The sequence below is a fragment of the Agelaius tricolor genome, unplaced genomic scaffold, assembly GCF_023055355.1.
Source record: "Agelaius tricolor isolate 1412-34295 unplaced genomic scaffold, bAgeTri1.0.p SCAF_4, whole genome shotgun sequence".
NCBI lineage: Eukaryota > Metazoa > Chordata > Aves > Passeriformes > Icteridae > Agelaius > Agelaius tricolor.
Genome location: NW_027269264.1, coordinates 22818088 through 22841418, shown reverse-complemented (window position 1 = coordinate 22841418; position 23331 = coordinate 22818088). Strand labels below are relative to the sequence as shown.

General features: G+C 36.6%; 1 long non-coding RNA gene across 1 annotated transcript in view; it reads left to right on the top strand.

Moving 5' to 3' along the window:
* The window catches only part of LOC139588978 (uncharacterized), a 129646-nt gene extending 106827 nt beyond the window's left edge, over positions 1-22819 (top strand). Inside the window, exons 3-5 of the long non-coding RNA XR_011678888.1 lie at positions 10749-10841; positions 13400-13477; positions 20148-22819. This is a non-coding gene — a long non-coding RNA (uncharacterized lncRNA). The remainder of the gene's footprint in view (positions 1-10748; positions 10842-13399; positions 13478-20147) is intronic.
* The last annotated feature ends 512 nt before the right edge of the window (positions 22820-23331 follow it).

Below are 23331 nucleotides of genomic sequence, written 5' to 3'. Positions count from 1 at the left end.
AGGGAAAATTCGTATGTAATTAGATTTGCATTTAATTTCTCTTGACTGCTTTTCAGGCCTGAAGTTAGGGAAAAATCTCATCTATGATAATACAGATAGATTTGAATGAATTTTTTATACATTGGTAACTTATATGCACTTTAAATCATAACAGTCAAAAAGATCTCATCAGAAACTAAAATAAAACAGAAAAAAAAAGGGATTTTGAGATGAGCATGCATTTCCACTTATGTTATGTGATAGTTCCAAGAAAAGTACAAGCATGCGATGCCATATTCTGGTGATTAACATGATTTTATCTACTTGTATAGTCCAGTTGATACTGTATAAAATATAGACAGGAAAATATCACAATTGCCTTTCTCCATTTTTCTGAATTTAATATTTTCAGGTGAAAAGAGCTTTTTGTTTCATTTAATATTGTGGAAAGCACAAGAACTATTGATTGTAAGATTTTTTTCCTCACAATTCCTCAAACAATTTTTTTCAAACTAATTAAACTACCATTTTAATACTAAAATGGCACAGAAGAAGAAAAATACTAAAAGAAAAAAATAAATATTACTTTATTTTGTTGCCATAAAAAATCCCATTCATTCTCATTTCTAATTTTGTGTTCAGAGATTGTATTGATACTGGAAAGCTACACTGTAGTACAGAGAGTTAAATTCTGGTGCAGACTATGTCAGCATAAAAGTCTTGGTCAATAAATCACACTGTTTCAGAAAGATACATCCTCTACTGCAATTTTAGGATATCAAAACTTTCTCCATAAACAACAAATTCATAGAATGAAATTCTAATGCACTCTTTTCTATCACTTTAATAGGCTGGGTCTGTGCAGATTATTAACTGAGATGCAGCTGCAAAATATGAGGAGAGCTCTTTTATAATTGAGTAGAGCTAAATTTTAAGACCATTATAAATGTTTAAAAGCAAAGGATGGAAAGTTAAAATGGCAAATCATACCTAAGGGATAAAGCATATTTATTGAGTGAAGTAACTCTGTTCTTCCTCAATATTATATTTACTATTATGCATGGGCAACTGAGATCAGAGATTTTAAGGTCTCATCACCAGGAAAATGCTGATAATGTTTTAGTCAGTTCTTTCTTTTGATCCTTTTAAGGAAAGATACTGCCTTGTGTATTTTAATAGGATTTAAAGCAATGGCAGGTGAAGGGTTGCTGAAATGATACATTCTTTATGACATATTTATTGATATAATTAATATAATTGGTAGATTAAAATGAAAGATTTAGGAGTCTACAGCCTCAGGGCACTGGATTACGAGGAACCTTAAAGGCTTTATTTTTTCCTCCTGGAGTTGTAGAGAAAGCATGCTTAATTAGCATAAAATGCATTACTAGCAATTAAACAAAGTTGAGGTCAACAAATTAACCTTTTTTCAAAAAATTTAAATGTGACTTCTTAATTTTAAAAAGACAATATATCAGTGAAAATGAACATGTGATTTAAATAGCGTGTTCTGATATTGTTGGAATAAAACCATGCTCTATCCTGTCTACGTCAAGCATAATATTATTAAGTTCACTTAAAAGAATTTAACTTTATCAGGACTGCAATTCTGTCTTAATTTCTAAACAAACCTAAAGCGATTAAATTCTGAGATCTTTTTCTAAGGAAAAATATTACTCAAAGTTTAAGTGACTCTCCTTGTTGAAATTATTTTTCAGTGAAAAGAAAAATAGATATTTAAGTACTTATTGTGTTTCCTAAGATTATATCATGCACATCAACAGCAAGGTTAAGAGTCTATTCTTGAACTGCAAACTCTTTGAGTGTCTTTCCCCTGTGTGAAGAAATTTTCTGTAAGGTTAACAATTAAAAATTGTAGTACCCTTAAAATTCTAAACTCATGCCCTGAAATATAATCTCATTCAATGATGTATAGATGAAGGCCCATGGTTCAATTACCAGAGACATTAAGTATAATTTACAGTACAGACTTAGCACTTAGGAAATCTCCTTCATTATGTCCTCAGGTGGATGACTGGAAATAAAAAAAAAAAAAAAGACAAGAGAGAAAGCAATTGATTCTACAAAAATAATCCACCATAACAGAGATAATTGTGATATGATTGCCTGCAAAGATGTGTCTGACAAGGGAAAAGTCAATGGAAGAAACATGTCTTTTGTAGAAGTGTAGACAAATATTAAAATGGATTAGGTGTCTCTTTTTTCAATAGTTGCTTTCCAGCAGATGTTCCAAAGCAGAAGTCATCACAGAAAATTTTATGTACAGGGCTGCTAGTCATAGGTTTAGACTTCCTGGTCCTCAATGAGCAGAATAGAATCACAAATGCAAGACAAACTTGCCAGGGTCACTGAGAGCTACTACCAGTGGTGCTCTAAGTCAAAAGCCCTACCAAAATATGATTGTATCAAAGAGCTTTCCCTCAAATTGAACATATTCCTTAATGGCTTTCTCAAGTGTACTCTATCTAGGATTAAGGGAGTACACTTCAGAGTACCACAGTTTCTTCAAATCAAATGCAATTATTTTCTTCTATGTTATCTGGGCAGCTACATGTTGTAGTGTGATGTAATAGCCTATCCATCCTGGATCCTTTCCCAGGTGTGCCAATAACCTCTCCCTTCCCCCCCCCCCTTGCCCCTTGCTGACTGCTGTCCATCAATCTTGGCATTCCAGAAAGGGCGTCGTCATGTGATTGGCGAAGTTCAGAAGATGCCTCTCAGCCCTGGGGGGCCATCCAGGTGTCATTTGTCCCTTGGGACTTCCCCCCCGCCCTTACCTGGTTGGTGGGATCCCTACCCTTTCCCTCCCCCTCTCCCTGGGGTTCAGAGACACAGCAACCATGCGGTTCTGGTTCTGTTGGAGCTGTTGCAGCATTCAGAGGCCTGTGTGCCAGGAATAAAGCTCTGGATCGAAACCCTCCAGCAGAACCCGTCTCCTTTTCCTTCCCCATCGCCTCAAAGCTTCTCTGCCAGAGGTAAACCTGAGCTCCTGCCTGCCTGGACTTGTCCCATGCACCCAGGTGCAGCATGCAGCCAGCCAAAGGTGTCTCTGAGGTGAAACCGCCACAGCCGCCGCCTCTGGTCAAGCAGCAAGGCCAGAGGGGCCCAGAGCCATCCGGCTATACTGGTGTTTAATTCCAAAAGCTACATTCTCTCTGAAGTACAATGTCTTACCATTACAGTGGTAGTTCAAGAACTAAAGTGTCCACCTTCTTCTCTATAACCTCAACTAATTGTGTGGTCTATGTCACTCATCATAAAACATAGCATTCCCTCTGCCTGAACTGTTGCACTTCCACTTCCTCTAGATACTGTAGGCAGTCAAACAGACAATAAAATGGAATAATTTATCATTTTTAAATAGAACTATCATTTTGTGGATACTTTCCACATTTTCACACCACTCTTGATTTAAAAATACCTACCTGCGTAAGTATTTGAATTTCTCATGGGCTGGATATTGCAAAATTAAAGAGAAATGTAGGCTAGAATAACCTGGTGTACTATTAAAGATAATAGGTAATGTTAAGTAATTGAATATGTAGTGGAAGATATCAGGAGTGTTTAGCCATAACATTTCACTGTGATGGAAAATAAACCTGAATTATCTCAAATATCTCAAAACATTGGAAAAGTTAAGAAAAATCATTGACAGAATGATAGATTAGATAATTAGAACGTCCTTTTTGCCACTAATTTCTCAGTAGCAGACAATGAGTACAGTCTGTCTGTTAAGAACTTACTACCTTGCCTATTTTTTATGACAGTTCTTATCTCCTCAGATAACAGCACTCTTGTGTATTTAAAAAAATATTTCCAGCAGAAGGCTGACCAGATGTATCAACACAATTAAGAAACAATGTATTCATTCCAGGAACTGGAGCATTAGGTTGTTTTTTGTTGTTTTGTTTTTTTTTTAAGTAGGGGCAACTAAAATGTCGATGTAAAACAACCACTGAAGAATTTAGATTTCTGAAGTCAAAAAAATAATCTTTCTATTGAAATCTCAGTTATGAATTTCCAGTTTTAAATTATGTTTGTTACAATGTAACAAACATTTGTTTATTTTCTGTATTTGTTTCTGTATATCATGACAAACTGTCATCATGATTGTTTTTAAAATCTGATAGGAACTGCAAAATAAGCCCTGGTGGAGACAATTGGCTCAGCAGTTTACAAGTCATAAATACTGCAATTTTAAAGCAGCTAAAGTAAGGAAAAGAGCTTTTTAGCTATTTATAACTTCTTAACCTTTTATCTGAAGCAGCTTTTGTAAACCATATTTCTGCATGGAAAGCCAAGAAATAATCTAGAATGAAAGAAAAAAAAAATCTGTTTTTATTTTTTGACTCAGACATTTGTTTGACTTAGCAATGCTTTAAATATATCTTTACAATGTAGAAGCTATTTTTGGTAGTGGTAACGTACAATAGAGTGATAGTTTTAAAGAAGATTTAACAGTCCAAAATATTGTGTTTTGTAGCATTCATTAAAATAATGGCTGTTGCCATTTTTTAATTTTAAATAACAGCAAAAATTTTTTGAAAAATAGATTCTAACTTTTCATTCTTACTGAAAACCATTCTGGCCATTTCTCAAACTACCTGGTTATATGATCTAACCTGGTTCATCCTATAGAAATTAATTTGATTTTCAATGTGTCTTGAACATCATAAACAGCCCTGAAATGCCATAATCTCCATGTTTTTCTTTATGAAACTATTGTGCAATATGAGCTTTGCTTTTTCTTTAACTTATTTGATCTTTAAAAAGCTTTGTGTAAGTACTACTCCACAAACTTGAAACTTATTTGAAATACATTTTTTCAATCATAGTATTGTATTCACAACATTTATTGATTAATGAATATCAAAAGTTTTCATTTAACACAACATTTTAACCCTTATATGCAACACTCTGAAGCACATGCACACAGGGAAGGGGGTTATATGGGAGTGGCAAAACAAGGACATCATGCCTCTTTTTGAATTTTCCTCTTGAAAGATGACATATGGCTGTTTGACCAATTAAATTCCCTGGGTGGTCTGATGACTACTGACTGTATTTTCTGATGAAATGTAGGCTTCAGAAGTCATCTGGCCCATAGCATATCTGTCTAGTTCCAAGGAAAACTGCATCCATACTAAACCAGTCTGAAGGTAGGAGTAGCTAGGTTAAATGATTAACAACTTTAATTTTATAAATTTAATTTATGATAATTGAACCAGATCATTTTTATTCATATTACTTTTATTCAATTTATTCAAAATTATTCATATTAACAAAAATAAGATTTATAATTACACAAATTCTTTCACTGAGAAAATGATGCAATCAGTAATAATTTGAGGACATTTGCTGCCTACTGAACACTAAGTGCATGTTCACAGACACATTGAGAAAACCAATTGGAAGGTTTCCAAATAGATTCTTATGGTCTGTCATGTCCCTAATTCACAAATTAAATTACTGCTGAAGAGAAATATGGTATAATTTTTCAGAACAACTTCAAAGACAGTTACAGCAAATTGTGTCAGTGATTTACACATCAAAGTAGTAATACTAAAATTACTTAGTTATGTACAGCACTTTGATCCTTGGGTCATGATGCAGTTGTCACAGGTGGATAAATATTACTTTTCCCATTTTACTGATGAAGATACTGATTTTCTCAGGGTTCTCAGTATAACAAAGTACAACTGAAAATTATGTCTCTTTTTAGCACAGTTCACTTAACAAAGCTATGTCAAGAAGTATCCATTCTGTAGAAGCCATATTCCAATTTGTAAAACTGGGGGCCTGGTCCAGAGGAATCTGTAATCAGCACAAGTCTTCACACAGCATTCTTTAGGCTAAAATGCTCTTCCTTGATCTACTGCTTCACTTCATGAACTACTGCCTCATTGTTGTCTTATATTACTGTATTTTTATGATTTCAATTGTGTCCTATTGAGCAAGTGAAATGACACAACTTATCAGTTACCAGGCTGCAGCAAATTTTCCTGCCAATAGTTTAAATAACTAAAGAAATAAAGCTATGATAAATTTTGCTGAGCAGGTAGGACACACGAAGGTGATTGACAATAGTGCATGGAACTGACATCAACAGATGGGAAGGAATAGTGGGAAAAGATGCTGCCTGTGGATGGCAGAGAGTTGTACACAAGTGCAGGGGACTTCTTGCTTGCAGCAGACACAGGGCCTGCAAGGGCCCCCTGGCATGCAGAAACCCAAGATGGGAAATGCCAAGTCATGGTGAATGAGCTAGAAGCCCTACTCTTCCACCTTCTGGAACCCCTGCTTATCTCTCTGTAACCCTATAGGTCACTCCTTTAACCCTTGCCACTGGACCATTTCTGATTCCCCCTGTGGACTATATAAAGAGCTGATTTAGCCTGGCTCTGGCAGAAGAGCTCTCACTGGTACCCTTCGCAGAAGAACCAATAAAGACATGGCTGTGAAACTCCATACAGACTTCTCCTCTCTCTCCCTCCGTCTGCCTGCCTAGGCACCTAGCAAGCTGAGAGCTGAAATCACAATGATCTGATAATCACTAAAGAGCTGATATCACTTAAGCTTGCTAAGGTTGCCTGCAGCTAGGAACTGCTTGGGAGCTCAGACAGTCTGTCCCGAACAGGGCTGCGCTATCCGGGATCCCTGCAGCCTGCTGGGGACACCCCGAAACCCAGCAGAAGTCTGCTTTACTTGCTCACAGCCTTGATAGAAAATACAGTTTTAGAGAATAAAAAGGAGTGAATGGAGTGAAACAAGCCTTTTGATAAAAAATATTTGTACACCCAAGTGTCACAAAAGAGTGGTTAGGCTGCTTAAAGAATCATTGTCAAAGATATCGGAAGAAAACAGGTTTTAACATAAATTTATGAAAGTGATTGCCTCTGCTCAGCACCCATCAGACCTCATCTGGGCACTGCATACTGCTGGGATCCAAGGCAGGAAAGAGGAAAAACAAAGAAGGGCTCAGAAGAGTCAAGGAGAGTCTGTGGGGCTGGGGCTGGTCCATTGTGGAGCAGAGGAGGTGTTGGTGTGCCAGACAGCACACTACAATGCCTGTGGGGAGGTCATAGAGGGGATGGAGCCAGTCTCTTCCTAGCACTTCCTGATCAGGGAATGAGAGACAGGAACAATTTTTGAAACAAGAAAGATTCAAGCAGGGGATATGTAAGAGAAATCAAAATCCCCGTGAGAATCATTAAGCACCAGAGCGAAGTGAGCTGCTCAGAGAGTTTGTGGTATTCCTGAGTCTGAAGGTTTTCAAGACCTGAGTGACCACAACCCAGAGCACAACACTTAGAAGTCTGTGAGGGGATGCTGGCTGAAGTCCCAGAAGAGAAAGCATTGCCATTGGAAATGTAGCAAAGGTTTCTGAAGTGGCTGCAATGTCAGAAAAAGCACTTTCTCATTTCATTTGTTTCAGCAGATTTTACATTTATTTGGAATAAAGTAGACCCAGTTGTAAGTGATCTACAGTGATCATTTAGTTTAACTGCCTGAACACTTCAAGGGCTGACCAATACACAGAATATTTTGAAGGCCATTGACCAAAGGCCTTTTAAGGCACTGGCAGGCATAGAGCATTAACAACCTCAGTGATAGGCCTGTATCAGGGTTTGAGCAACCTCTTGATGAAGAAAGTTTACCTAATCCTGAATCCCAGGGAGAAACCTGGGATTTCCTCCCTCACCACTTCCCTTGTCAGGAAGCTGTACAGAGCATCAGTTCACTTCTAAGCTTCCTTTCAAGAAAGTCAAACGCTTAGTTCTCAGCTGCTCCTCACAGGATGTGCCTTCCAGCTCTTCCACCAGCTTTGTTCCACTCCTCTGGAAGCATTCAGGGACTTTCACACCCCTTTTAAACTCTGGCGGCCAGCACTGCACATAGGACTAGGGATGACGCTGCACCACAGCTCAATCCAGCAGGATGATCCCATCTTTGGCTGGCTGGTGATTCTGTGTGTGGTGCATGCTGAGATGGGGCTTGCCCTCTTGGCTACCCGGGCACACGCTGCTCACTTACACTGAGCCTACTCTCCATAAGCAGTCTAAATCCCTTTCACCTGTGCTTTTTTCTCAAGTCAAACCTTATTTTTTTGATCCTGGTTATAAATCCCACTTCTAGGGACAACAACAGGAGCAATACCTGGGCCACACACCTCCTTTATAGTTCAGTATTTGTTTCAACCAGAAAGTGCTTCAATTTATCCCTTCTACAATATGATTTATTGTAAGTCTCTCGGGATTTAGCCCAAAAATCCTATATGACAGTGGTCACAGGGGTTCTTGGATGAGGGAAGAGACAAGAATGTTGACTCCATGTTTCAGAAGGCTTGATTTATTATTTTATGATATATATATTACATTGTAACCATACTAAAGAATAGAAGGAAAAGCTTCATCTCAGAAGGCTAGCTAAGCTAAGAATAGAAAGGAATGAATAACAAAGGTCTGTGGCTCGGACAGAGAGAGAGAGCCAGCTCTGCCGTGAGTGGTCACTAATTCCGAACATCCACACCAGATGTTTGATCCACAGACCAATCACGGATCCACCTGATGCATTCCACAACAGCCGATAACCATTGTTTACATTTTGTCTCTGAGGCCTCTCAGCTTCTCAGAAGGGAAAAAATCCTAAGAAAGTATTTTTCATAAAAAGATGTCTGTGACAATCCTAGAATCAGAACTCTTGAAAAATACAAGCACTATAAATATAGCTCATAAGTTTTCTCTTCAGAATCCAAAACTATCAATAAATCTGTCTATTTTTTTATATTTATATATACATATATACATATTTCTCTCAAAGCAAGCTCATGCAGTGCAGTGCATCCAGTCCAAAATGTTTTCTAACTTATTGAAGAGGCAGGTGGAAAAACAGCAGATGTCATTAGGTTGTCATAGTCTAGTGCATTGTTGTAGGTGATCATATGGTGCAGTGGGAGTACAGTAGATGGACCCCTATCTGGAAAAATGGAAAATTCATGAATTATCTATCACATCCAATTTAAAAACCTACATTCTCAGTCCTCCTTGGTCTGCATCAAGAAAGGAGACATTACCACAAAGATTCAATAGTGGCCTTGTACTGCAGCCAGCTGCTTCCCAAAATGCGTGGCACCCTATGTTTCATCCTATTTTTATCCATTTTGCTACCATTACTGCTTTCTGAATTCAACATAAGATCCCACTACTCTTACTCATTTTAGAACTCTACTCTCTTCTACAGCTTGTCTGAGTTACCAGCTGTAATAAGCCTGGTCCAAGTCTTTATAACAACTGAACAGCATTGTTCTCTGGAAGTGTCGGAGAACTGCAAGGACAGGGTCTCCCTGGGGTTGGGGTTAACCTGCTGCCCCTTGCACCTGCTGCCCCTGGTGTCCCTGGTGTTCCTAGCAACACCTTCCTAAGAATCCTTTTTCCTCCCTGGTGGTGCAGTGGCATGGCATCAGGAACAGTGCTACACACTTGCGCAGGGGCCCCACGCCTTGCTATTGTCCCATTTCCTGCTAATACAGACTGCAATTTAATTCTTTGTAGCTGACAGTATATTTTCAACTGGATAATAACACACATACACACACACATTTGTACACCTTTATAAGAGAACACTTTGAATTAAATGCTCCAGAGGACAAGAGCAGCCAGGCCAAACTTCAAACATCCTGGAGAGGTGCAATGTGGAAGCTTCTGAGTTGTATAAGACAAAGCAGAAGTCCAGAGAGGTAAGGGGGCAGAAGATTTGAAAATTCCTTATTTTGGAAAGGTAAAATAAACTTTGAAAATAAAATAATCTCTTTCCTAATCCCTGTTTCTTTGCCGGCAAAAAAGAAAAAAAAAGAAAGTTACACTAAAATATTTTTTTATAATGCAGTTATAGGTGTCTCCCTAGTTTAGACAGAACCACCCTCCTCTTTCCTGCAGGCAAAACAATTGGTAAATATATATATATATATATACACATATATATATATATATATATATATATATATATATGTATATATATTTACATATATTGTATATAAAAGAGCCTGTCCTGTCATTCTAAACTAATTCCCCAAGGTTCACTATCACAATTCCCTGCACCTGGTCCCCATTACATAAGGAGCTGCCTTGATATGGTATATGCAATGTGGTGGTATTAGTAAGAGATTTTTTTCCTGTTTCAGAATGCAGGAATGCAAGGTTGTTGTGTCTGCTTTAGAAAATTGTTGGTTAAACAAAAAAAGAGAAAATGAAAAAAAATTAGTTCATTTTTTTACAGTTACCTACATATTTTCAAGTTTGTAATTAACTAATGTCATTTGGGACTTGCTAAAGTTGAACATATTGGTTGAAATATTCAAAATATTCTTAAATATACAGTATACCATGTTACAGATGAGATGTTACTTGGGGAATTCTTCAAGAATCTTAGGACAAATTTTATCTTAAGATTTTCAATAATGAGCTCATTAAAAAAAAAGTAATTGCTGCAGAAATTTATTAATGACATTCAGCTGGAAGGAAATGCCAAGGATTGAGCTGATCAGATTGTAAGGGAAGAACTGAATGGTAGTACGAACTGGAGCAGTAAATTGACAGTGTCAGAGGTGTGGAAAAAGCATTTGTATACTAATTGTTCGTATGTATGCTGTCAGCTATGTGGTAGCAGTTTGATCTCACCATGTGTAATCTTCACAAGCACAAAGAAATATTAATGGCATTGCACCATGTATTCTACTTCCCTATTTACAGGGCAATTCACAGTAATGGAATGATCAGAGAAATGGTGCAGATACAGAATGGAAAAGATAGATAAGAAGAGTCTAAGTTCATCCATTACTACTGGTATGTATGGTAAACAGAAGGTATTTTCTGTCTATAAGAGGAATATTTCAGCCTTTCTGTAGAAAATCTTATTAATTCCAAGATGTTTGTGAGAGCTGCTAAAAAACTCACTGTGTGTTGAATGAGATGACCGGTATCAGTGATGCAGGAGCCTCCTTTCAAAGGCTGCCCAGGTAACTCTGAATGTCCTCTTGGGCTCAGAGGTTTATCACTATAGGGATGGAAGTACATATATAATCAAAAGCAAACTTAAACAAAATGTGAAGTTTTTTATTTTCTTTTGTTTTTCCCTCAAAACCTTTAAAATATATTGCAGGACAAGTTGTGGGTCCACAGAAAGCTACTGTTAAGCATGTATGCCATCTTGAACTGGTACACAGTCAAAATTATCTAGTCTATGTGTTTTTTGCTTATATTCCATTTTGTTATTCTCTTTCTTCTTGCCACTGCATGAGCTCAGATTTTAAGCACCTTGGGACAGAAGCCATTTTAGTGGGGTTTATGCACTATTTATCTCACCTGTACCTGAAGCAAGCAGGGGGTTATTGAACTGCATAAAATATAAAAAAATAAAATTTAAAAATTGAGAAGGAAATATCATAAAAGCAGTCTCACCTGTGAAATCTCTGGAATGTCTATTACTGTTTATGTCCAGAAATACTACAAAAAGAGTCTCTTTCTCTTTATCAGCATCTCCTGTTTTATTCACAGACAAAGCAAGTACCTAATAATATATTCAAATATTTTTAAAAACTTGACAAAACCCCAGCCTAAGCACATTCCTATATTTGAGTAAATGTTCAGAGGTTTCTTATCCTTTCTTAGCAAATACACTTCAAAAGCAGGGATTCTTTATAGTAATCTGAATTTCTAAGAATAAAGGGTCTTCGTAGTCAGAATAAACTTTAAAATAGAAAAATAGCTCACAGTAGTTTCTTGCAATTTCTGTGCTATACTTTAAAGCCCCCCATAGCCTTTTGCTGTGAGTTTTAAGTGAGATATTCTGTTTACTATGGCCATTAAAGTTGTGAGCTTTTTTTAAAACAGCAGGATTGCTACATAAAGCTCAACAGGTCATATGGCATCTTTTATGCAAACACTACATCATGGACTGTTAAAGGGAGTGAGTCTGTCCCTCCATACCAGAGATACCAGAGCACATCCTGAGTAGTAGAAGAGTTTTTCTTCCATAGCTTTTAAGGTGCCTGGTAGAAAGATATCGCACTCTTCCCTTCCTTTTGATGTCTTAAGACCCATAGGGGATGACAGTAATTTTAATTTCATAAGTAATATGTACCTGAACACTGCTAGCAGTGGATGGAGCTCCAAAATGAACAGTCTATCTCTGTATTTGCAATCCTACCTTCATATCACATGAAATAACACTGTCTTTAATGTGGATTTTTTAGTCTTAATATGTCCCCTTGCCTTGTACACAGACCATGTCATGGAGCATTTCTCTTTCTCTCTCTCTTATTATTTAATCACCAGCTGGAGGGCTGGGTTTGACTCCAAAACCTCAGTGTCTTCCAAATCCACCTGTCTGCGTCCTGGGTTGTGGAGACAGAAAGCTCTAGCACTGTGGTAGAACAGCATGAACTGTTATTGTTTTTCTGGGTAATTGAAAGATGGCAAACAAAGGAGAAAAATAAATTAACCCCACCATCAAAGGCCACATATGAGAAAAGGCAATGAATGTTACACTGACTCTAACAATTTCCTGTATGTTGAGTAATTAGAAATACAAGCTAAAGTTTTACCTGTACCTTTTCATAGTGTGGGGTCATGCAGTGATTGCTACTCAAAGTTCCTTAAAGAGTCAGCTCCACTACTGGACGTCTTAGACAAGCAAATTTTAGATAGATATATAGATAGTTCTTCATTTGAGTAGGACAGCATTTCTATGTTAAGACACACTCAGCAGAGAAAGGTGATAATGTTTATGTTTAAAATTTTTTCCACCAAGTCCTATAACCTACCTACAGTAGATTGTAAACCTTAGATGTCTCCCATTCCCTCTTTTACTGCATATAACCAGAGAGGGGAAAGAGAACTGGTATTGGACAGTAGGAGTCACCTGTTGTTCATAACTGATAACAACACAGATTGATTTATTTCTAAAAAGATAAAATTGGAGATGATACAGCAGGATCTCTCAAACTTGTTGAGGTGAGGGAAACTTGGACACTCAATATGAGTGTTTAGCAAGCTTCGTTTATTGAAGAGAGCATCAGACTTTTATGCACAACAAGTAATAAGCTCATACATATTCTGCAAGCTAAGCAATCTATTGGCTATACTACAATATCAGCTCTTCCTCACACCTTAGGGGTTACATCTTTCTTTTCTCATGTCTCTCTCACTGCTTGTTATTGTACCACAGCTATGCTCAAGGACACAGTGTTTTGCAGGTGCAGGGACCCAGATTAGCTGCATCCTCCCGATTCTTGGTCCAGAACGTGGCCCCTGTCACGTAGCCATTCTTCCACACAAACCCTGTTGTGCAACTGCAAACAATGTGTAATTGTAAGAATGTCTTTTCTTTTCTGATCCTTCAGAGGTCTGTCCCTATCCGGCTGTATGCATGAAAATACAAGTCGCAATTTAAAGTGAAGCCCTGTGACTCATACTGTAAGGTGAGAGAAAACACACATATGCATGTTGTGCATGTGAAAGTGTGAATTCTTACCAAGCTGTTGCAAATATAGTCTCACAAACCTATATACCCAAACTCTTACGTGGCTGATTTTCCATTAAGGAATACCCAATATTCCATTAAATTATTGAAGACCATCCTGTTATTTTTATTACAGAGGTTTCCAATATTACTGTCAATTGTCACATTTTGGTTTCCTGTTGTTGATTTTCATGCATGAGAAACACACACATGCTGTACTGATGCCAGAGCCCATCAATCTCCCTAGACTGCATCGACCTCAGGATATGTAAGAGTAGTGGATAAATTGGAAGATCAATGCCTTGTCCCTCCTGCTGTGCCAGCTGCTATTGAGAAATTAATATGAGGTTCACTATAAATAAAAGATAAAAGATGATATGGCTTACAGTGTAAAATATTAAGGCTGGACACAATGTGTAGCATGAATTTAAAGCCAAAAGCTAAGAAAATTAACCCTATAAGAGCATCCACTTCCTTTGTGGATATATGGAAAAGAGAAGACCAGAAAGAAGAAAACTAATCTTTAGTAATTCTTTTAAAAAGTACAAACATTTTCAGAACTGGCCACAACATTAGATATTGTGGGAAACTACCTTTAGCCATGGTTTAATTTATTGGAAAGAGATAATGAAGTTTATATTATTATGTGTTCAGTAGCATAATTTTGGGAGAGCAGACTGATTAATTCAACAGTCACAGAATTGTTGCAGAATCAAAGAATGGCCTGGATTGTAAGGGACCTTAAATATCACCTAGTTTCAACTCTCCTGCCATGGGCAGGGACACTTAGCAGACCAGGTTGCTCAGAGCTCTATACAGCATGGCCTAGGATGTTAAGATAGGCAGGCTCAAATCTTAAGGAGTTTGAATCTCCTTTTGGAGCTAGCTGCACAATAATTAAAATGCATGTGGAAATCCTACTCATTACACACATGCAGAGTCAGATGGAGAGACATGTCCCATGAGAGGTTTGCCCTCTAAGAAGCACCTTCAAAAACAGGTGATGTTCTTGTTTTGTTATTCTTAAAGTTTCCCCACTAGAGATATTTGATTTTCCCAGAACAATTACATCTGTCAATTCCCTGAGTAATAAAAAAAATGTATTTACTTCACTAAACTAAATGGTGAGTGAAATTTCGCAAAAATTGCCTGAAGTTGTTCAGGGAGTTAAACTTCACTTTACGCAGAATTTCAGCTCTATATTGTCCACAATGGTGTTCACACACGGAAACGAGAAGATTTGAATTATGATTTCTGAATGGTCTTTTGACCTTATTTTTATTCCATTTAAACTGCTTAGGTATTACAGCAATTTCCTTTGGAGTAAAATTCTTTTCACATAACAAAGCATAATCCATGTGGGATCTAGTCTGACTTCAATAGAGTTTTTTTTTTTTTAATTTTTTGCTTCTGGAGCAAAGATGAACTTTTGTGAACTGTGTTATCATACTTTGATTTCCTGGATAATGTGCAATAACCAGAACAGAATTCCTATATTTCTAGAAAGCCTGATTCCCTCCAAGTCTGCCTTTCCCACCTTCACACATACACAGCTGCTCATCACCTAGGACACAGCTGCATTCATCAAGACAAAAAAGAGCAGCTGAATATGTTTCTTATTGAGTAGGTAGATGATTTCCTTATGGGCACTTGTACAGCAGAATAGATCATTCATCGGAACCAGATTACTTCTGCTGAATATAGGATGAATGGAAAGTAATAGGGATTGTCTAGACCTCTGCCCTTCACACCACCTGAATGTGGAAGTAACTGAGTAAATTGTACCCATTGTGGAGTAGTGAAAGTCTTCTTTATTATCATGTACACTCAGAAAACCATCCTGAAGAAGGGATGAAGTCCAATGTGGCATGCCACTACACCTACCCCATCCCACGCCAATGGCTCTATGCTGCATTCTGAATTATGCATAAAAATTGTCATGCCATTTAAGCACAGAGAAACCTGTCAGCATGAATTCATATGAAGACAGACTTCTTATCATGAGTTGTCCCACTCTTACTTCTTTCAAGCTACGGTTGGATTTTTGTTTGTGTTGATATCCAAATTAGAATTCCAGAAGTCATTCAGACAGACTTTGCATTCCAGAATTTCAAAGTAATGGCATTTTAGCCATTTGATGGTGATTAGACTATTTTCCATAATGTATATGATTTCAATAGATGATTGTCCTAAAATTTAAAATAGGAAATCTGAGGATCCCCCAAGACAGCAAACAGGATTGGGCAAGCAAGTTGTGTTAATGTTCATATGTTTGGAGGTTTTCTCCCAAATTTGCCCTAAACCAGGACACATGAACATGCTTTCCTCTAGAAAGCAGATTCAAGCAGCCCCTCCCACAGCTGGTTCAGGAGAAGGTTTCCTAGGAGGAAAGTGGAAAAAAACCTGTTTGTTTAATAGGCAAAGCATTCACCAGCACAAAAAATTAACAGTATTAAACAGTAAAACCTCTCACTGCTCCAAAGAGATGACAATCTCTGGAAGTCCCTTCTGTGGGCTGTGTCTTGGCTCACCCAGTCTGTTATCAGTCCCGCTGGTCCTGGAAATGCCATGGCCCAGGCCTGGCCTGGTGGGCCACAGGTGTGAGCTGCTGGTGTTCAGTCCAGAGCAGGTTCAAACAGTTCCAAGAAAAAGAAAAACTACAGTCCAGGGAACTTCTCTGTCTCAGCTAGCTAAAAGTAACTAAAAGCAAAGGAGAGAGAGCTCTGTCCTGCTATCTGTCCATGCTGCACATAACGCAGTCCAGGAGAAGGATGCGGGAGAGCAAATGCAGTTTGTGATAACAAACTGCACGCTTCTTCTCTCCCTGCCTGCCTCTGCTCTCGGAACCAGTCTTAAAGGGGCAAAACTTATTTCTGGGCTAAAGAGATGAATGGGGATACAAGCATCATAAAGTCACCCCAGGACATGCTGTTAAAAGCTTATACACAAGCACATGCACACACACTAATCCACACACAAGCACAATTTAAACAGAAGTCAGGTTGAGAAGAAAAGAGCAGTTTGCATTAGAGATTGAAAGAAAATTACACTTTCAGTCCTAATAATATTTTCTAGGAATTCAGACTTTCCAGAATCTATGTAATCAGTATCTCAGCCTGGAAAAAAGGAAAAGGAAAATACCCTTGAATATTTTATTTAGGCAATATTTTTTGTTATGCATTGGCGGAATGAGAATTGATTATTTACTGGGAGTATCACTGTGTGGAACATAGGCCTTGTTTACCCTCTCCAGCTGGCTACTTTTAAGGAGAATAAAGGAAAAAGCAAGAATTCTAACTCTGTAAAGAGTAATAATTTATCTAATAGGTTGATGTGTTAAGGCTGCAGGTGAATTCATTGGAAGTTTATGTAAAGTGCTTTGCTATTCACTTTTCTGAACTCACATCTTCCTTTTCCAAGTTTCTTCTCCACCCACCTTCTCATACTTGGGGCTCAGTTCAAAAGTAGTATACAAGTTATGTCCCACCCAAAAAAGAAATTAGTAAACTTAGATTTTGTTTAAAGTCACATCTCCTAGTAGATGGAAAATGTTGTTCTTGTAAAACTTCCTGGAAAGAATTCACAAACCATGAAAGTGGGGTTTTTTTTTTCCCTAATTTCATTTCTCTTTTGCGGTATTTACTTTTTCTGAAGGTCCAAAAGTATGCATTATATAGAGAAAAGGAAAAAAATTAAAGATCAATACCTTCTTTCACTGTGACTACTTTGCTTTATATATAAATGATGTATATATGAAGATCACCATAAATAATAGATAGAAGATATGGCATTTGAAGCAAAATATTAAATCACCAGGCTCGAAGTGTTACAACAAACAAAATCTGACCAAATTATGTCTTGGGATAAACAGAGACATTTTTTATGATTTCTAGGAAAACAGGTAGTGGAGAATTTTGTCTGTGAGTTTTGTTTGTAGGCTTACATGTGTGTATTCATGGGAAGCACAAGGAATTCAAACCTATTTCCTCTCTCTGCACATCCATCCCATTCTCTCCCCACTTTCCTACACAGATCTAATGTATATCTGTGTTTCTGACTGCCCACACTTTTGTGAATGTTTTCATTATATATATTTTCCATCTAGAGTGGTCATGAAAGACGTAGGAAAGGAAAAAGTGAGAAAGGCAAAGCTACTTATGTGTCTGCACACCTGAATATAAAATTTACACAAAAGGTATGGCATGCAATTATATACATATAGACATGTAAAAATGAAATCTTTTTACACATTAGGAAGGTACACATTAGATACATACTGATACATATCTTGTCTCCATATACTTGTTTATATCTACACCTTTTAAGTTTACTTGTCTATGTATCAAGATGTATTTAAGCATACAAAGAAATTCAGGTGGGACACTAACCATGAAGAATTTTTGAGAGGACTGTTCTTTTTATTTCCTGCCTTGTTGGTCTTCTTTAGGTCACACCTGCAAGAGATTATAATTTGGCTTCCCCTCTGAGCTCCAAAGGAGAGTAATCATTGCTTATTCTATAGAGAGATGCCAACTATTATCTTGTTGACAGGTGAAGCAGCCAGAAGCTACTTCTTCCACACTTTCAATCACAACAACAAAAAACGAAACCAAAATGAAACAAAATTTAAAAAAAGAAAAAAGAAAAAAAGGGAAAAAATTAGAACATTTTTTCCTTTAATATTTACATAAATCATTTTTTTCTAGTTTAACCCCCATTAAATGAATTCTGGTGTAAGATTGTGATGGAAATTGCATGTGTCTTAGGCATTCATTATGCCTTAAGTATTACTTAATGAATGTACTTAAAAGAGGTGTTACTGAATGTACTTAAAATTTTTAAAAGCTAAGACTTTAAAACTGTCATTCCTTCAAAACAAGCAGATATTGAGCCTAATAACACAAATAAACTTTTTGAGTATTTAGATCTCAACTTTTTTTTAAGACAAGAGTAACATAAAATAAACAAAAAATTCAGGCTGTGACTATAGCAGACTCTTAATTTGAATCATTGGTAGAGATGACTGACTCTTAAAAATGCATTCAGAGACAAACAGGGAGCCTTACTGCAGGAAATATCAGCAGTGGGGCACTTCCTTATGAACTAATATAGTATCAGGTGGCTATTTCCAGAAATGAAGCTAAATTTGAAATTTGTATAAAAAATCATTTATTTGTAGGAGCAATCAACAGACTACAAACTATATTTTAGCAATGTTAATAAATAAAACTAATGCCTGTTGCCTGTCTGTGCATCAAGCTCAAATTAAGACATTTGACTGTCTCTGATCTGATAATGCATCATATCATTTGCACTGTTGCAGCATACTGTCCTTTAATGTTATGACAATTGTAGTTACTATTTTTATTGTGGTGAATTTTCTTCTCACATTATTTTAACTGCCCAAATGCTGAATACAAGATGAGAAGGAACTCTTCACTAACCTAGAGTCTGGCTAGTTTACTGGTTTGTGAGTTCAAAACACTTGTACTGTCATTCTATAGCCCTTAGAACATGTATAAGGGATATTGTTAGGATATGACAATGGAGGACAGAGATAAACAATAATCCAAGAGATTAATATATTTTATGAACTGTCACTAATTCCAAGGCTAATTCTCTTGTATTATTAATAAAATGAGAATAAATAGAAAGGTGTTTGAAAAATTGTAAGGGTATAACTTCGTCTTTTCTTATGCCAATCAAACATATTTTTAAAAAGGACAGATAAAAATATTTACAGTACAAGTCAGAATTAAAATTGCTGACTTCCTGTTTTATGTGAAGAAGTATTTCTGTAAACAGCATTGTGTATTGTATACAACAGTATAAGGGCCTTAGTCATTAGCCAAAATTTCATTTTGCCAGTGTCTTCACAGTCATTATCACACATCCACCTTCTAGCAGCAGTGGGGAGCAGGGAAAATAAAAAGAAAACAGTGCCATGCATGCCCATTATAATCACAAATTACTTACAGTCCTGGAGATATATGAACACTCTTTCAGTACTAGAATCTGTAGTGCAGACTTTTGAAAACACCAAATAAAATATTAGCTAGGCGATAAGAGCTAAGACCACTAACACCACTAGAGGTACACTGAAGCACTTTAACAACTGGCTTGCAACAAGAATTAATGTACACAGATTTGCATAGCCAACTATACTTTATTGGAACAACACGATCCATTATTTTCACTGCTTCATTTCAATTTCTGCATATTTTAAGGAAGTGCAAACAGCATTACAATTCCTTTTTCATTTCTTACTCCCCTCTTTTGTTAATTTGGAAAGAATAGTAAGTTAATGAAGTTAACTGTCTTGGCATATTCATATGGTAGAGCTGCTTGATAAGATGTGATTTTCAATATTAAGGTGTCAACAGTGTTAAAATAAAGAACTTAAAGAGATGGAAGACATGCCAAATAAAGCAAAAATCTTCTGGTTTTAGAAATACTGTTTGCAACATAAAATACAATGCATGATGATGCTCTTGGTAGCCTACACTCTGATAATTACAATGACATCTAGACTTACCCAATGCTTAAGTGTTAAATAGAAGAACATCTGAGTGTGATTATTTCCTCCTTTTTACTCCACCATGCACTATATATAATTTTTGTCTTTTCAGGTTGAGGAAGGAACCTGCAAAAAACAAAATTAGACAACAAAAAGTTTCTTACCTTCTCTTGTCTGAGAAGAAGCAAGCACCTTCAAGGAGTAGGAAAATGCAGTGTTTCATTGCAAGAGTGAAAGGATACCTTCCAAGAAATAAAGATAGAAATATTCATCAACTCCAAGGCAAGCAAACAAATATACTGATTCTGACCTATTCCTGAGATAATGAATATATCACCACCTTAATGTTGATTAGGCAAAAATGTGGCAAAAGCATTTCTGACAAGGATTAAGGAGTGTAAGTAGTCCTTCAGAGTTTCTAGGTATAAAGTCTTATCTGTAGAAGGGAATATTTGGCTTTGGTGGAAGATAGAATGTAAAAGTGTTTAAATGATTGTGACTAGACAGTCAACAGACTTAAAGTTTAGGATAGATTATTCCTTCCCTTTCTTGACAATGTGCTTTTCTCCAGACATATTCTACTTGTGCTAACGGCTTTCACAGGAAAAATTGTTGAAAAAGAGCTAAAGATCTCTAGCCTAGGAAGGACTGAAGAGATTAATTGATTATTTTCCTGTGCCTGGTCGTTTCTGCCAATTGCAATGCCAAAATGAGTTTTTACAGCCTCATTTGGTAGCACAAGCTAGAAATAAATGACTGAGAAATCAAGACTTTTCAAGGATAGACTGATGTCAGGAGAAGAAGGTAGAGGTTGTCCCTATATGTTAGACTCAGTGGAAGAGAAGAATGCCTAAAAGTTACACCAGAATTCAGTTATAGTGAACTCTCAAAAATACACAAAGAGGAAGACAGGAATGTTCTTGTACCACTCACTGGTCCAAAAAAGAGGAGGAAAATAACAACCAAGTTTAATTTAGAGAAAGGCAGAAAACTTCCCCTCATATCCATCAAGAGAATAGAAACAACACTGGGAGGACCAGTGATGCTTTGAAAGAAGTTCTTACTGGAAAGCTGTATAAATGCCTTCAGGTACAAAAGAGTACAAATGTCTGTTAGACCTACACTGAAAATTGAGACATTACAATGCATTTATCTCTAATGTTGATTAATAACATACATAATGCATACATTGAAATGTAACTGTAAATGTATAGATATATATATATATAGTTTTCATTTACTTGGCCAAGGAGTGAAAGTAAGGACTGTACAATTAGAATTACTCTAATTGTATTTTTAAGTAAGTACAGTAAAGTAACAAGAATCATGTGTAGCAAGAGTGAATTTGGAGTAGGAGAAGTAAGCAAATGCTTACCTGAAGTGAAAAAAAAAATCTCACTGTTCATAATATATGATTGTAGTACAGGCCACACAGCATTTGATAAATTATAGAGAACAAGAATTTATGTAGAAAAGAGGTGCTGTCTATATTTTTCATATATATTCCAGGAATATATTGTCCTGACATGTCCACTATTTTCACACAGAGTCCTGTAAATGGATACAATTATTATACTAGGTAACATGAATTTAGAACAAACAAACACCAAATAAAAGCAAGCAAAACCCCAAAATAATATTTTAACCATTTCTCCGTCCATCATCATTTATCTCATTCATTTTAACAGTATTTTTTGTAATTTTTTTAAAATTTTACTTATTCTTTATGTATTATCTTTCTTGTTTAGTACAATTTTTAGCAGGAGTGATGGGATTTTGGCAACATCGCTTCTCCTTGTTACAATAATATGAACATAGTGGCTACATGGTACTCACTGATACATTTGAGGTACAAAAGCCTGTTAGAAAGAGTAACAATAGCTCCCATTTTATGGGAGGACACCTAGGAGAGAGTGTCCCAAACACAGTTATGTGGGTTTTTCCAGAAATGAAGAGAGGCAGCACCACTCTTGTGAAATGCGAGTAATTGCCTGGGCCACAGACAAGTTATATAAGGTTGTTTGCCAATCTGTGTGTTGGTTATTATCCTGAGATACTGTCAGGAAAGCTACTTTGCATGGTTTTTTCCACAAGTCAGCAGAATGAACAGTAGAAGTAAACAGCACTGTTCTGGGCCCAGGGTATTCAGGTACTCTGTGATTTTGTGTGTGGTTTTCGTTACCACAGAATGCTGTTTGTGCGAAATGTCTGTTTGACATCAGAAGATGAACAAGGAATGTTATGTAAGAAATGAAAGAAAAAGATATTGAATACAAGTTCACATCAACCTAACACCTTTAACTCAGGTCTTTGCATCATAAATACACAGAAATCCACAAATAGCAGCTTTGACTACGCTAAGGGTGTTTACTTTTTAATACAACCTAAACAAGTTAAATGATAGAAAATAAAAGTGAAGTTACTGCTCTCACAGGATTCATAAAAATATGGGCACCGGTGATGCATGTATGACTTTGTATTTTAACTTCAGTATTTTAGAGTCTATTACTTTCCAATCTTTGTCTTGATTAGAAAAGAGAAGTCAGTGAGTCTTGTGTGTTACTTCCAAGTTACTTAAGATAAAAATGGTCATTTATCCCCATACCATCATAATAGCACCCTCTTATTCCCTTTCAGTAAATATTTTCCAAATAAATAATTAACTACATATTACTAAACAATATTTTTTAAAATCGAGTAGCATAATACTTTGCCCATTTTTCAATGGTGTGGATACATTTTTTCTCCGTGTCTAAAAGAAAAAAATTAAATTCAAGAAAGCAATCTGCTTTTCTGTATTTTTTTGTGTGTTCAGTGATCTCTGGGTTGTTCAAAACCACATTGTATATTTGCACACTCATTTAATAAGAATTAATTTCCTACAACTTTCGGCTAAAGATTGACTTCTTGTCTCTTATGAGGTAAATAATCTGTCCAATTGTTCATTCTCCATCAATTTGGTATTTCCTCTCCAGAATCAGGTGCCCAAAATTTGGCTTTGATGTCATGTCCAGCAAACAGAAATACACGGTCTTCTCAAATACTGACCAAAAGAACATGAACTCTGACAGGCTCAAACGACTGTGTTCACTGTTTGCTGAAGATCCAAAGATCCTTAGAGGCTGAATGACAACATTGACAACCTAATAGCAAGTGCACTGTGTTACAGGGTCATGCCTCCATGATGCTTTAGTAATAGGCATGATAGGTTCTGGATCCAGAAAAACTAGAATTGATAGGCACAATTTTCCACAATGTGTGACACAGCTCTGCCTGGCAATGGAAATTTAAGCTAT